Genomic DNA, 13,081 nt, shown 5'->3' with positions numbered 1-13,081 from the left:
TAGATAAATAGATATATAGATAGATAGATAATGTAATACCCGCATAAGGTTGCTCTTTGAAGTGACGTCACGGCCCCGGGGACTTCTCATATGACGCTAAGGAGCTTACGGTGACATGGGCAAAAACTTGAAGGCGGATTATTATAGATCTTGTACTATAGCTATTGTTGGTACGCTAAAAGCTATTCTATGTGATAATATTTTAGGTACCACATGAATGGAATTTAATCTGCAGCTGGAGGGGTTGAAAGGGGTTGTAACGTCTCAACATTGTAGTTACAGATGTTAGGGATATCTATGTTACTAGTTGATCTGGCAAACGTTGTTTTGATATATAAATTTAAATCGCTGTTTAAAAATAGGGGTTGGTGGTAGGAGGGTGAAAATTTATGGCTGTATATGTATTTTTAATTGCCAAATTTGTGGAAAATATGAAAAAACAATGTTAATGATGTTAGGGATATCTATGTTACTAGTTGATGTGGCAAACGTTGTTTTGATATATAAATTTAAATCGCTGTTTAAAAATAGGGGTTGGTGGTAGGAGGGTGAAAATTTGTGGAAAATATGAAAAAAAAATTTGGGGTGAACCACCCTTATTAATTAGGGGTATAAAAATTAGTTATAAACCTATTCTCAGACCTACTGAATATACATATAAAATTTCATCAAAATCGGTTAAGCCGTTTCGGAGGAGTATAAAGAGGAAGCTGTGACACGAGATTTTTATATATTAGACATCTTATATATGTTTATATTATGATGGCCACGGTGGTCTAGCGATTATACTGCCTTACTTCCGATGGTCGCGGGTTCGATTCCTCGCACGACACAAACATTTGTATTGTATGCACACGTTTTGACTTAAAAATGTAAACTTACAAGGATTATTTAAAAGAGCAACACAAAAGTTTCTTGCTCGTTCTTCTTGTGATGAGACAACTTTACGAATGAGCGGTAGATTAAACAAATTGTTATGACTATTCAAAAGTGCTTAAATTAAGTTTCTTTGAATAAAGGATTTTTTTATTACGATTGTTTTGTATCGGCCAGGCTGTTTTTTTTGTAAATACACACATACATAGAAAATGTATAATATGTACGTATTTACAAAAACAAAATAGTATTTGTATCAGTTATCTAGGACTAGATGGCGCTGTGAGAATTGTCCTGAGATTATTATTATTATTATATCGATACCAATATTATAAATGAGAAAATAATCTAATTGTCTGTCACACAAAAGCCGATTTAAATATAATTCGGTACACAGATAGTCTAGATTCTGATAAAGCATTGTTTGTTAGGGAATCTTTATTTTTTATTTTTATTTTATTTAACTTTAATGCACAAAAACAATGTGTACATATGGCGGACTTAGTACCATGCGGTGTTATCTACCAGGCAACCATGAGTGGTGCAGAGAAAGATTGTTGGCGGTGCACTAATATAAATGAGAAATGTCAAAAAAAGATATATAATTTATATTTATATATCTTTTTTTGACATTTCACATTTAAAATTTCGCAAAATATTTTAAATATAAATTTCAATAAAAAATTATAAAACATACATAAATATATGTATAAATATAAACATATATATATATATTATATATGAATAAATACGACTACGACTGATGTAATCTTATTGTGTTTTTATATTTGAGCCTAAATAAATTAGTGCTGGTTGGTAGTTTGTATTCACACGTTTCGACTTGTAAAATGTGAACTTACAAGGATTGTTTAAAAGAGCAACACACAAGTTTCTTGCTTATTCTTCTTGTGATGAGACAGCTTTCCGAATAAGCGGTAGATTTAAAAAATGTTGACTATTCAAAAGTGCTTAAATTAAGTTTATTTGAATAAATTATTTTCTATTCTATTCTATTCTATACATAAGGATATGATAATCAAATTATAAGTACAGCCTCAGCCTGTTCTATAATAACAATGAAAACTGAAATTACTAAACATACAATATGTTTATATTGTACATTTAAATATACATGTACTTCAAAACTGTTATAATATATTTAAATAATAAATATGACAATATATATATTTGCTCTACAGTTCCCTTCTGGTCTCTATAATATTATGTTTTTAAAAATAAATTTTCACTTTTTGGCGCCAGAATATTTTTACTTTTTATATAGATTTATGCACACTAAGGAACATCCTATACAGCTACATATATTGGTATTATAAACTCTTAATACAGTCTTATTGATAATTATTTTACAATATAACATGTATCAATATATAAATCGTAGGATATTTAAGAGCATACTTTTTAATGCGAAAGAAGGTTATAAGGAGTTGAATGGGGGATGAAAAGAAAAATATATATTCAGTGCTTTTCAGTTACAATATAAAGAAAAAAAATCGATAAAATAGAAAAAATATATAATTAAAATGATAAATGATGCATAAACACGGCTGCCTAAAATACTAACTTATTATATGTACTACAAACAATAAATAAACATTATATATAGATACATTGTATTCAGAACCGAGCAACCAGAATCATTGGTAATCAACGTCTATGTGACAGACTCGACCCATTGGCTTTGCGGCGTGATATTGTATCTCTGTGCATTTTCTACCGCATATATCACGGGGAGTGTTCTGAGGAATTGTTCGGATTAATACCAGCTGCTGAGTTTCACCACCGTACCACCCGCCAGAAACTGAAATACCATCCTGATCATCTGGATGAATGGCGGTCTTCCACAGTACGGTTTTCTAGAATTTTTTTGCCACGCACAACCATATTGTGGAATCACCTTCCAGCAATGGTATTTCCGACACGATATTGAAACCTTCAAGAAAAGAGCTTATTCCTTTTTAAAATGCCGACAACGTACTTGCAGTTCCCCTGGTGTTGCGGGTGCTCATAGGCGGCGGTAATCACTTACCATCAGGTGAGCCGCATGCTCGTTTGTCTCCTGCGTTATATAAAAAAAACTACTTTGACGTAAAATTTATAGGTTAAATAGTTATTTATATAGTTTCTTAAAGTTGATTAAAGATTTTGCGTTACTAACTGGCTATGGAAGATTTCCAACATTCCATAGCTCTTATAATCTCTATTTAAAAATTTTAAAATCCATAAACAATTTCTCTATGGAATGATTTTTGAATTTCGAATGTTTAAATGTACACACTAAATAGATGGCCAGTTAAACATTTCAATAGTCGCAACGGTTCTAGGGTCGATGTAAGTGTACTCGGGGACGGATTATGGGTGACACTTTATTAAGGCGCGACACGGCTTATGTTGGGCGTGTGTGCGACGAATAGCGGACGCGGAAGCGTTTTCACTGAAATATACTTTTTTTTTAATGTGACTGGAATCGCCTTACACAATCGCAAGTTTAATAGAGCCTCGTAATTTAGACTGATGATCCTATTGCTAGCAATGTACCATGTCAGGTTGACACACATTTCGCTCTGGAAACCATGACAAATTCCTGGTGAATTTGTCATTATAACTGATCTGATCATTCATCTCATCATCCACTGGTGTTTAGTATATTAAGTCCCAAAGTATTTGAATAATGAACTCTTAAGAAAGAATGTCGCTTGATTAAATATTTTAGGTTATTTTTATGCATATTGGAAAGTGTTTACTGTTGCTTATAAGACGACCTCGGTGGTCCTGCGGTTTACATCCGATGGTCGCGGGGTCGATTCCTCGCACGGCACAAACATTTGTATTATTGACTATGATTGTTTGTATCGGTCTAGGTGTTTTCTATGTATAATATGTATCGAAAAAAAAAAATCTGTAGCGAACTTTGAAAAAGGGCGAGCACAATAGATCAATGTAGGTCGCAGTGCTACAGGTGCTACAGACATCTAACAACAGGGGGGAAAGGGGATTGTTAGTAATGCGGACTCATAACCCATTACTAGCAATGTACCATGTCAGGTTGACCTCCACGCGGTTCCCCCTGGAAACCATCGTGATACATTCCCGGTGAATTTGTCACGTTGGGCTAACTGATCTGACCTCAAGCTCATCTTATCATCCTCCACGGGTCCCCGCTAGCGTAAACCGTTAGCGCAGGCGGGAGAACCATGCCTTTATCATTAAAAAAAAAAATCTAAGCATAGCCCAAAGAACCCAATAAAAAAAATACCAAAACGGTTATGTCTCACTAATGTAACATCGCCCTAACTCGCTAAGAACGCGCGCACACTGACGGACTGAGATTGAGCAGGGTTCCGTAGGATCTCACCCATCACGTCACGACAAAAAAGATTAAACCCGTTTTTGTTAAGCTCGGATTAAAATTAGACCGAAGTTAGCTGCGGGAAGGCTTAAAACTTCACCGTCAAAGGTTTATGCAAATGCGTCTTAGTTTTCTTTGTATATATCTACCAGTTGCATAGCTACTTCAATTAAAAAAAAAAAACAAAATTGTTGACTATTATTGTTTTTTTAGATTACAATGGGAGAAATGCCTAATAGTGTCAAGTCTGCCATATGCACCTTTATTTTTGTACTAGCTATGCCCGCCACTTCGCCGCGTGGAATAGTGACCTTGACCAAATAAAGAAAAAATATTTGATAACCTAACACAAAAGAGCCAAAGAAAAAAAATTCTTCGTTCTAGCTTCAAAGAATAGAATAGAATAGAATAGAAAATCATTTATTCAAATAAACTTAATTTAAGCACTTTTGAATAGTCATAACAATTTGTTTTTTATCTACCACTCGTTCGGAAAGCTGTCTCATCACAAGAAGAACGAGCAAGAAACTTGTGTGTTGCTCTTTTAAATAATCCTTGTAAGTTTACATTTACAAGTCGAAACGTGTGAATACAAACTACCAACAAGCACTAATTTTTGGGTCAAATATAAATATGCAATAAGATTAAATCAGTCGTAGTGATAAGAGCAGACCAGTCCCTACAAGCAGCACTCGTTCACGAGTATGACGGATAAGCCAGCCATCACTGCGCTCGACCATATTTTAGGGAGCCCATTGACCCGGCCCACCACGCCGCCACATGTCTGGACATTTTAGTGAGCATGACTACTCATTCCACACGACCACGTCACAGCTACAAAAATTACTATATGGTAGTTACAGTATTCGCACTTTACATAAGGATGCATGCGGCAATCAATACAAAAGCCGCTACGCTATCATATATCAAGAAAGCAGTATGAAAATTAAAATTATAACGTTGTCCGCAAATAAACTTATTCTTGCTATATATTGCTATCATCTATAAATTCATCTATTATCATCTCCCCTTCCAACTCCCTAAAACCCTTTTTCATTATTTATATTTAATAAACAACCTATAAAATAAGTTTCAAGATCAATTTTAAAACTGAGGATACTTCCATGCAACCTTTCATTTCCCCTTTCAAACCCTTACAACCCTTTTTTCGAATTAAAAAGTAGCTTATATCCTTTCTAAAAGTCTAGACTAACTGTACAGTGTTACTTATGGTTCAGTAGTTTTGGAGTGAAAGCGAGACAGATAGACATACATAATTTCACATTTATAATATCGGTAAGGATGTACAGCCTGGGGTAATCCATCAAAAAAATGTTCCGCTATTAAAGCTTAGCTGGTAGAGAATGCCATATGGTATTAAACCAATTGTACATTACTTTAGATATTTATTTAATGCAATAAAGGATTCATTCATTCATTCATAATTTAAGAGCTACGCTCTTGTCGGTGGAGCTCTTGCCACTTTCCGCGATCTTCCATCATGCTCTTTAATTCTTAATATAGGATAAATAAAAAAAATGTGAATAGTCCGGGACCCCTCAACAAAAAAACAATATTGGTAAACCCGGCAATGAACAAATAACGTGTTAACTTACTGTGTATAAATGGTCACATTATCCGATGAACATAAAAATCACTTGGGGCCTGAATAAATCCAATACGGTGCAGACGACGGAAATTGTCCGGGTAATAAGTGGTAGTTGGTACTTCGAAATAGCTGGAGACCTCATTGAGCACAGGATTATCGCACATGAGGCAACGAACAAAAAGTTATTGACTAATCAACTCTAAATCGAGTTTAATTTTCATTTAATGTTAGATGTAGACACCAATATAAGCAAAACATAAATAAACTGGCTTTTAAAAATAAGGTCCTTTCTTGCCAGTTCATCTCAATTGAATCTATATACTGAACTGGACGGTAGGCAAAAAGTAATAATACTTAATAAGTATTAATAAAAACTTAATAAAATAAAGAGTAATAACAAAAACTTGACGTTCTGAAGTTGCTAAAATGTCCTAACTGAAAAATGATTTTTATTTGATTTGATTTAATCAGTCAGGTGAGTCAGTCCGCCGTGGCAGATTCATTTGGCATAATTAGTTTTGGCGTGAAAGTGAGACAGACAGACATACAGTTACATTCGGGTTTATAATATTGGATTGATTCGGAGTGGATGGATGTGGAAGGCGGAAGAACACCCCTGGTGGAAATCTTTGGGAAAGGCCTATATCCAAAAGGTTTATGATGAATGAATGACTAAAAAAAAATATCACTATCATCATGGGATCCTGTTGCTAACAATGTATATATCAAAAGGTTAGTTGTCAATAGAAAGGATTATACTTTATTACATTTAAAATTCTATTACATTTTAATCTTTCAAAGTTAGTTTCGAATTGTGTAACTAAATACAACACTGTCACTCATTGTTAGAGGGATCTGGAAGACATTTTGTTCCCATCTGATAGGTCTTTAGAGACTTTAATTAAATGGCAAGACATTTGAAATTCAGTGAACATGCTCGTTTCAATGTTTTGAGTTTCCATTAAGCCTTTATGACAAGTTTTATTGAAAATGATTATGAAACCATACATGGCACTCAATCGATTTCTTACAGAGTTGCTTCAACAAATGAGCAAAGTTATTTTTGTAATTACAAATTTACAATATTGGAATTTAGAAATGCCTAAATTATGACACGAGTTAGAGTTTATTAAGAAGTAAATTGTTGCTGAATTTTCTGTATGAAAGGTAAACAAGCTACCGGTTCAATTGGTGGTGATCGTAGTCTAATACAAACGGTGATCGAATTTACTACGACCTGAGCCGAGATTCTGACCCTGAACAGTGTCTTCATTCTAAATTCTTATCAGTCAGACAGGAGTAGGCCATCGGCCGATCCTTGAGACCTTCCATGGATTTGGAGTGCCTTTGCACTCGCCTCCTATCTTTCAGTGAAGCTTTAAAGGCCAGTAGCGTTACAATAGTTTGTGGAATGAATTCTCTGCTGAGGTTTTCTTCAGAAACTACGGCATTGGGTTTTACAAGAAGAATATATTAAGGTTTATTAAAAGTAGGCATCGCGTATGTGACACCCCTGGTGTTTCAGGCGTTCATAAGCTACGATAATCGGATAATCCTTTACCATCAGATGGACCGTATGCCTGTTTATATTATACCAGCATATTTAGTATAAAAAAATAAGAATTAATTAAAAACAAATTAAAATTATTATTTATTGGAATAGTTAAAAAAAGTTCCACAATGTACGGATAACCAGAGTGGTTGCCGTAAGCTCGTAAACTTGCCGCAATCGATCCTAAGTAATTCATGTGAACGAGCTAATGGGCCGACAAATTGAGTTTCACCAATACAGGCGCAGTGTTTATTGACCTCGATGTGAGAGTTTGAGGAATGGAGCAAATCCTATATTATACACTATAGCGGGTCTAGCGTTACTTCGTCTGAATTCTGTTCTCCTTCTTTTTCTTCTTCCTTATCATGGCCACTTTTCGTTACACTGCGTCCACTTTCCTAATCTTGAGGCGCTATGCATTTCGCTGGTAAACATCGTCATTTGACAGGCCCAACTCCTTTATATTCTCTTGAACATTAGACAGGTGGTTAGTGGCCTGCTTCGTCATCTTTTCATTGAAGCCTTGTAGAGGTTATCCGTCAAAGAAATAAAATAAATGTCAAGTATAGCGTTTACCATTTTTATGAGAAACGTCGGCAGCTGATAAATCCTCTGACTACCTTATCTAAGATAATTTAATTGATTTATAAGTGCATAATTCTTGGGACGACCTCGATGGTATAGCGGTCTAGCATACCGCTTTACATACAATGGTCGCGGGTTCGATTCCTCGCACGGCACAAACATTTGTATTTATGAGTATGATTGTTTGTATCGGTCTAGGTGTTTTCTATGTATATTGGTATATAATAAGTATTTATTTACAAAAAAAAAATATCTATGTATTTGTATCAGTTATCTAGTGCCCATAACACAAGCTTCAGCTAGCTTAACTTGGGTCTAGATGGCGGCGTGAATTGTCCTGAGAATATTATTATTATTAATTCTATATCATATCAGTTCAGAAGGCTTCTGCTGGCATTTAATTCCAAGCAACACCAGACCTAACGTGTTTTCTTCCAGAATATTCCCTATAAAGTAAAATACATAAGATTTTACATGAATATAAATGAATATAACTTTTCAAACGCAATTTGAAAAGCAGCGCGCAAAAATCAAAGCAATCACAAAACAAGTAAACTTTTTAAATTGGACCAATTCCGTCGGCGGTGGGAGAGAGACGCAAATGCATGCAGTTAACGATGCGCCGGAGAGAGATAACAGATCTTGATTAAACGCGTCCAGAGTACAATCTGAAAGTTCCCTCAAAAATACAGCGTCGCCTGAGGATATTATAGCGACATAGATGATGAATGACGTTATTTGAAGTTAATTTCAACGTATTCAGAAAGAGAATTACCCTCAGACAATTTTATGGACAATTGAGATGTTTAAATGCTTCATTTTTCAGTTCGCCTGAATTATTATTTACTTCAAAAAAATTAAGAATATTACACACTCCACATTTTCAGGCTCTTCGCATCAACAGATTTGTCTGTAGTAAATATATGCAACTGTTTTAGAATAAATATATTTACTTTATTTCTTTTAATGTGTACATCTATACATAAATAGTAGCTGTCCCCGATAATGCTTTTTTACCATATAAATTAAAATCGCTATTAAAATATAATAGTTGGTGATAGAATGTCCAAAAATAAAAATAAATGTTAGGGGTGGACAACCCTTCGTACCCCTAAGTGATAACACGTATGAAAAATAGATAGTAGCCGATTCTCAGACCTACCAAACATGCATATAAAATTTCATAAAAATCTGTCAAGCCGTTTAGAAGGAGTATGGTATGTGACACCCCTGGTGTTTCAGGCGTCCATAGGCTACGGGATAATCCTTTACCATCAGATGGACCGTATGCCTGTTTATATTATACCAGCATATTTAGTATAAAAAAATAAGAATTAATTAAAAACAAATTAAAATTATTATTTATTGGAATAGTTAAAAAAAGTTCCACAATGTACGGATAACCAGAGTGGTTGCCGTAAGCTCGTAAACTTGCCGCAATCGATCCTAAGTAATTCATGTGAACGAGCTAATGGGCCGACAAATTGAGTTTCACCAATACAGGCGCAGTGTTTATTGACCTCGATGTGAGAGTTTGAGGAATGGAGCAAATCCTATATTATACACTATAGCGGGTCTAGCGTTACTTCGTCTGAATTCTGTTCTCCTTCTTTTTCTTCTTCCTTATCATGGCCACTTTTCGTTACACTGCGTCCACTTTCCTAATCTTGAGGCGCTATGCATTTCGCTGGTAAGCATCGTCATTTGACAGGCCCAACTCCTTCATGTCCTCTTGAACATTAGCCAGGTGGTTAGTGGTCTGCTTCGTCATCTTTTCATTGAAGCCTTGTAGAGGTTATCCGTCAAAGAAATAAAATAAATGTCAAGTATAGCGTTTACCATTTTTATGAGAAACGTCGGCAGCTGATAAATCCTCTGACTACCTTATCTAAGATAATTTAATTTATTTATAAGTGCATAATTCTTGGGACGACCTCGGTGGTATAGCGGTCTAGCACACCGCTTTACATCCAATGGTCGCGGGTTCGATTTCTCGCACGGCACAAACATTTTGTATTCATGAGTATGATTGTTTGTATCGGTCTAGGTGTTTTCTATGTATATTGGTATATAATAAGTATGTATTTACGAAAAAAAAAATATCTATGTATTTGTATCAGTTATCTAGTACCCATAACACAAGCTTCAGCTAGCTTAACTTGGGTCTAGATGGCGGCGTGAATTGTCCTGAGAATATTATTATTATTAATTCTATATCATATCAGTTCAGAAGGCTTCTGCTGGCATTTAATTCCAAGCAATACCAGACCTAACGTGTTTTCTTCCAGAATATTCCCTATAAAGTAAAATATATAAGATTTTACATGAATATAAATGAATATAACTTTTCAAACGCAATTTGAAAAGCAGCGCGCAAAAATCAAAGCAATCACAAAACAAGTAAACTTTTTAAATTGGACCAATTCCGTCGGCGGTGGGAGAGAGACGCAAATGCATGCAGTTAACGATGCGCCGGAGAGAGATAACAGATCTTGATTAAACGCGTCCAGAGTACAATCTGAAAGTTCCCTCAAAAATACAGCGTCGCCTGAGGATATTATAGCGACATAGATGATGAATGACGTTATTTGAAGTTAATTTCAACGTATTCAGAAAGAGAATTACCCTCAGACAATTTTATGGACAATTGAGATGTTTAAATGCTTCATTTTTCAGTTCGCCTGAATTATTATTTACTTCAAAAAAATTAAGAATATTACACACTCCACATTTTCAGGCTCTTCGCATCAACAGCTTTGTCTGTAGTAAATATATGCAACTGTTTTAGAATAAATATATTTACTTTATTTCTTTTAATGTGTACATCTAAACATAAATAGTAGCTGTCCCCGATAATGCTTTTTTACCATATAAATTAAAATCGCTATTAAAATATAATGGTTGGTGATAGAATGTCCAAAAATTAAAAATAAATGTTAGGGGTGAACAACCTTTCATACCCTTAAGTGAGAACACGTATGAAAAATAGATAGTAGCCGATTCTCAGACCTACTAAATATGCATATAAAATTTCATAAAAATCTGTCAAGCCGTTTAGAAGGAGTATGGTAACTAACATTGTGACACGAGAATTTTATATATAGTATAAGATAAATAAAATTGGAGTGTCTATTTGTAATATTGAAATAACCGTTTTATACTACATGTATATGAATATAAATAAGGTACATAGACTAAAATAACATTTTTTACAATTTTTGTCTGCCTGTCTGTTTGTTTCGAAATTTCTGAAAATCTCTGAAATGGCTGGACCGATTTTGACGGGATTTTTTTTGGTAAGCAGCTCATGTAATGTGGAGTAACTTAAGCTACTTTTATTGTAGAAAAATAAAGTTGAATTACACGCGGACGAAGTTGCAGGTACAGCTAGTTTATATATATTTATGGTCACCCCGACGTGATCTACATCACAGAATGTAACAGTGTCCAAGCTACCTCTATTTCAATTTGTGCAGCAAACACAAATGTCCATTGTGTGAGTGCATGTTAGAAGCATGTTGATTTGCGAGCCACGCATATGAGCCATTAATCTCCGGACTGGGTGTGCTGACACTCTCCTGAATGAATGTTGATTAATAGCTTCACTGGAAACTGTTTGAAAATTAAACTGTTTGAAAATTTGACAAGTTCATTTTATCGGATTAGGTGTTATTATGCGGATATCTATTTCGTTACTTACCACCTTGACTGCGGCAAGGAAAATTATAAACTTTGATCTGGTGGTGCGATGGGTGGAAATGTGTGTCCAACGATATTTCCGTCAATGCGTGGCAGATCCTTCCGTAACTTTGTTAATGATGCTTCTTGTATTGTTAGAATCACCTTGAAGCCAACTTCTTTGGGTTGGATGCGCTCAAGGATCTACCAAACAGTAAGTGAGAAATAAACCAAGGAAAGCTGCAAGCCGATGGTGACTTGAACCGCACTAGATGAGATAATATTTTTAGTAGTGATGGGACAGATAAATATAAAGAGACATTGAAAATAATTCATGACTGTGGTCATGTTTCTGCACGGACCAATTTATTTATATGCTTGCGACATGCCCAAAAATATTAAAAAAATAATGTGTCCATATACATTGCTTTGTAAATATTATTGTAGTTTAATTTAAAATAGGAGAAACTTTATACCCCTAAAAGGTTTTCAAGAATGCTCTTGAAGGACTAAAGTATAATGATAATATCACAAGAATGGATCGCTATAAAACAACCGAAAGTAAAATTTATTCAAAGAAACTTAATGCATTGAATCAGACAGATGTTTTGATTCTACCATTTTCAACGCAGTATCATCAAAAGAAGAATGAGCAAGAAAATTGCTTATTGCTCTTTTAATAATAATAATAATCTCAGGACAATTCACACAGCGCCATCTAGACCCAAGTTAAGCTAGCTAAATCTTTTTATGATTGATGATGATTTTTTTTGTAAATACATACATATTATACATAGAAAACACCCAAACCGATACAAACAATCATACTCTTGAATACAAATGTTTGTGCCGTGTGAGGAATCGAATCCGCGACCATCGGTCGTAAAGCGTGCAGTGCGTCATATGCTATTCAGAATTTTCTATGGAAACAAAATGCCAAATATGCAAATTTGACATAAATAAATAAATATTGAGTAACAAAATAGTAAACAAAACACATCTTAATAACAGTACAGGCATTCGTTTTTATGTTTGATATAAAGTCTCATTAAAATAGATACAGCAGATAAGCAAAGCCTTTAATACTTAATCTAAGTGGATTTAGATTACAAATCACCGTGTTGAATGAATGATAATTGTGAATATGATAACTGTGTAATGAGAGTATGGAATGTTTGTGTTGATATACGTACTTATATAATTGAAGCAGAGGTATCTGATGTGTCTGATCAGTGAGAGGTACTAAGGACTGAGGTTTATTAAAGAAAATACGGAGATAAAACAAAATGCGGATAATATGACAGCGATATAATAGAATGTAACAAAAAAGAATATGTCAAAAAAATGATTACATAATTAAAAAATAATATAAAAACCTATTCAGGAGTCGCTACAATAGTCGCCGGAGACTTGG

Source organism: Achroia grisella, unplaced genomic scaffold (genome assembly GCF_030625045.1).
Source record: "Achroia grisella isolate CSIRO2021 unplaced genomic scaffold, CSIRO_AGI_Agris_v1 utg2172, whole genome shotgun sequence".
In the NCBI taxonomy this organism is placed as follows: domain Eukaryota; kingdom Metazoa; phylum Arthropoda; class Insecta; order Lepidoptera; family Pyralidae; genus Achroia; species Achroia grisella.
The sequence above is the reverse complement of the archived record's forward strand: the minus strand, read 5'-3'. Positions refer to the sequence as shown.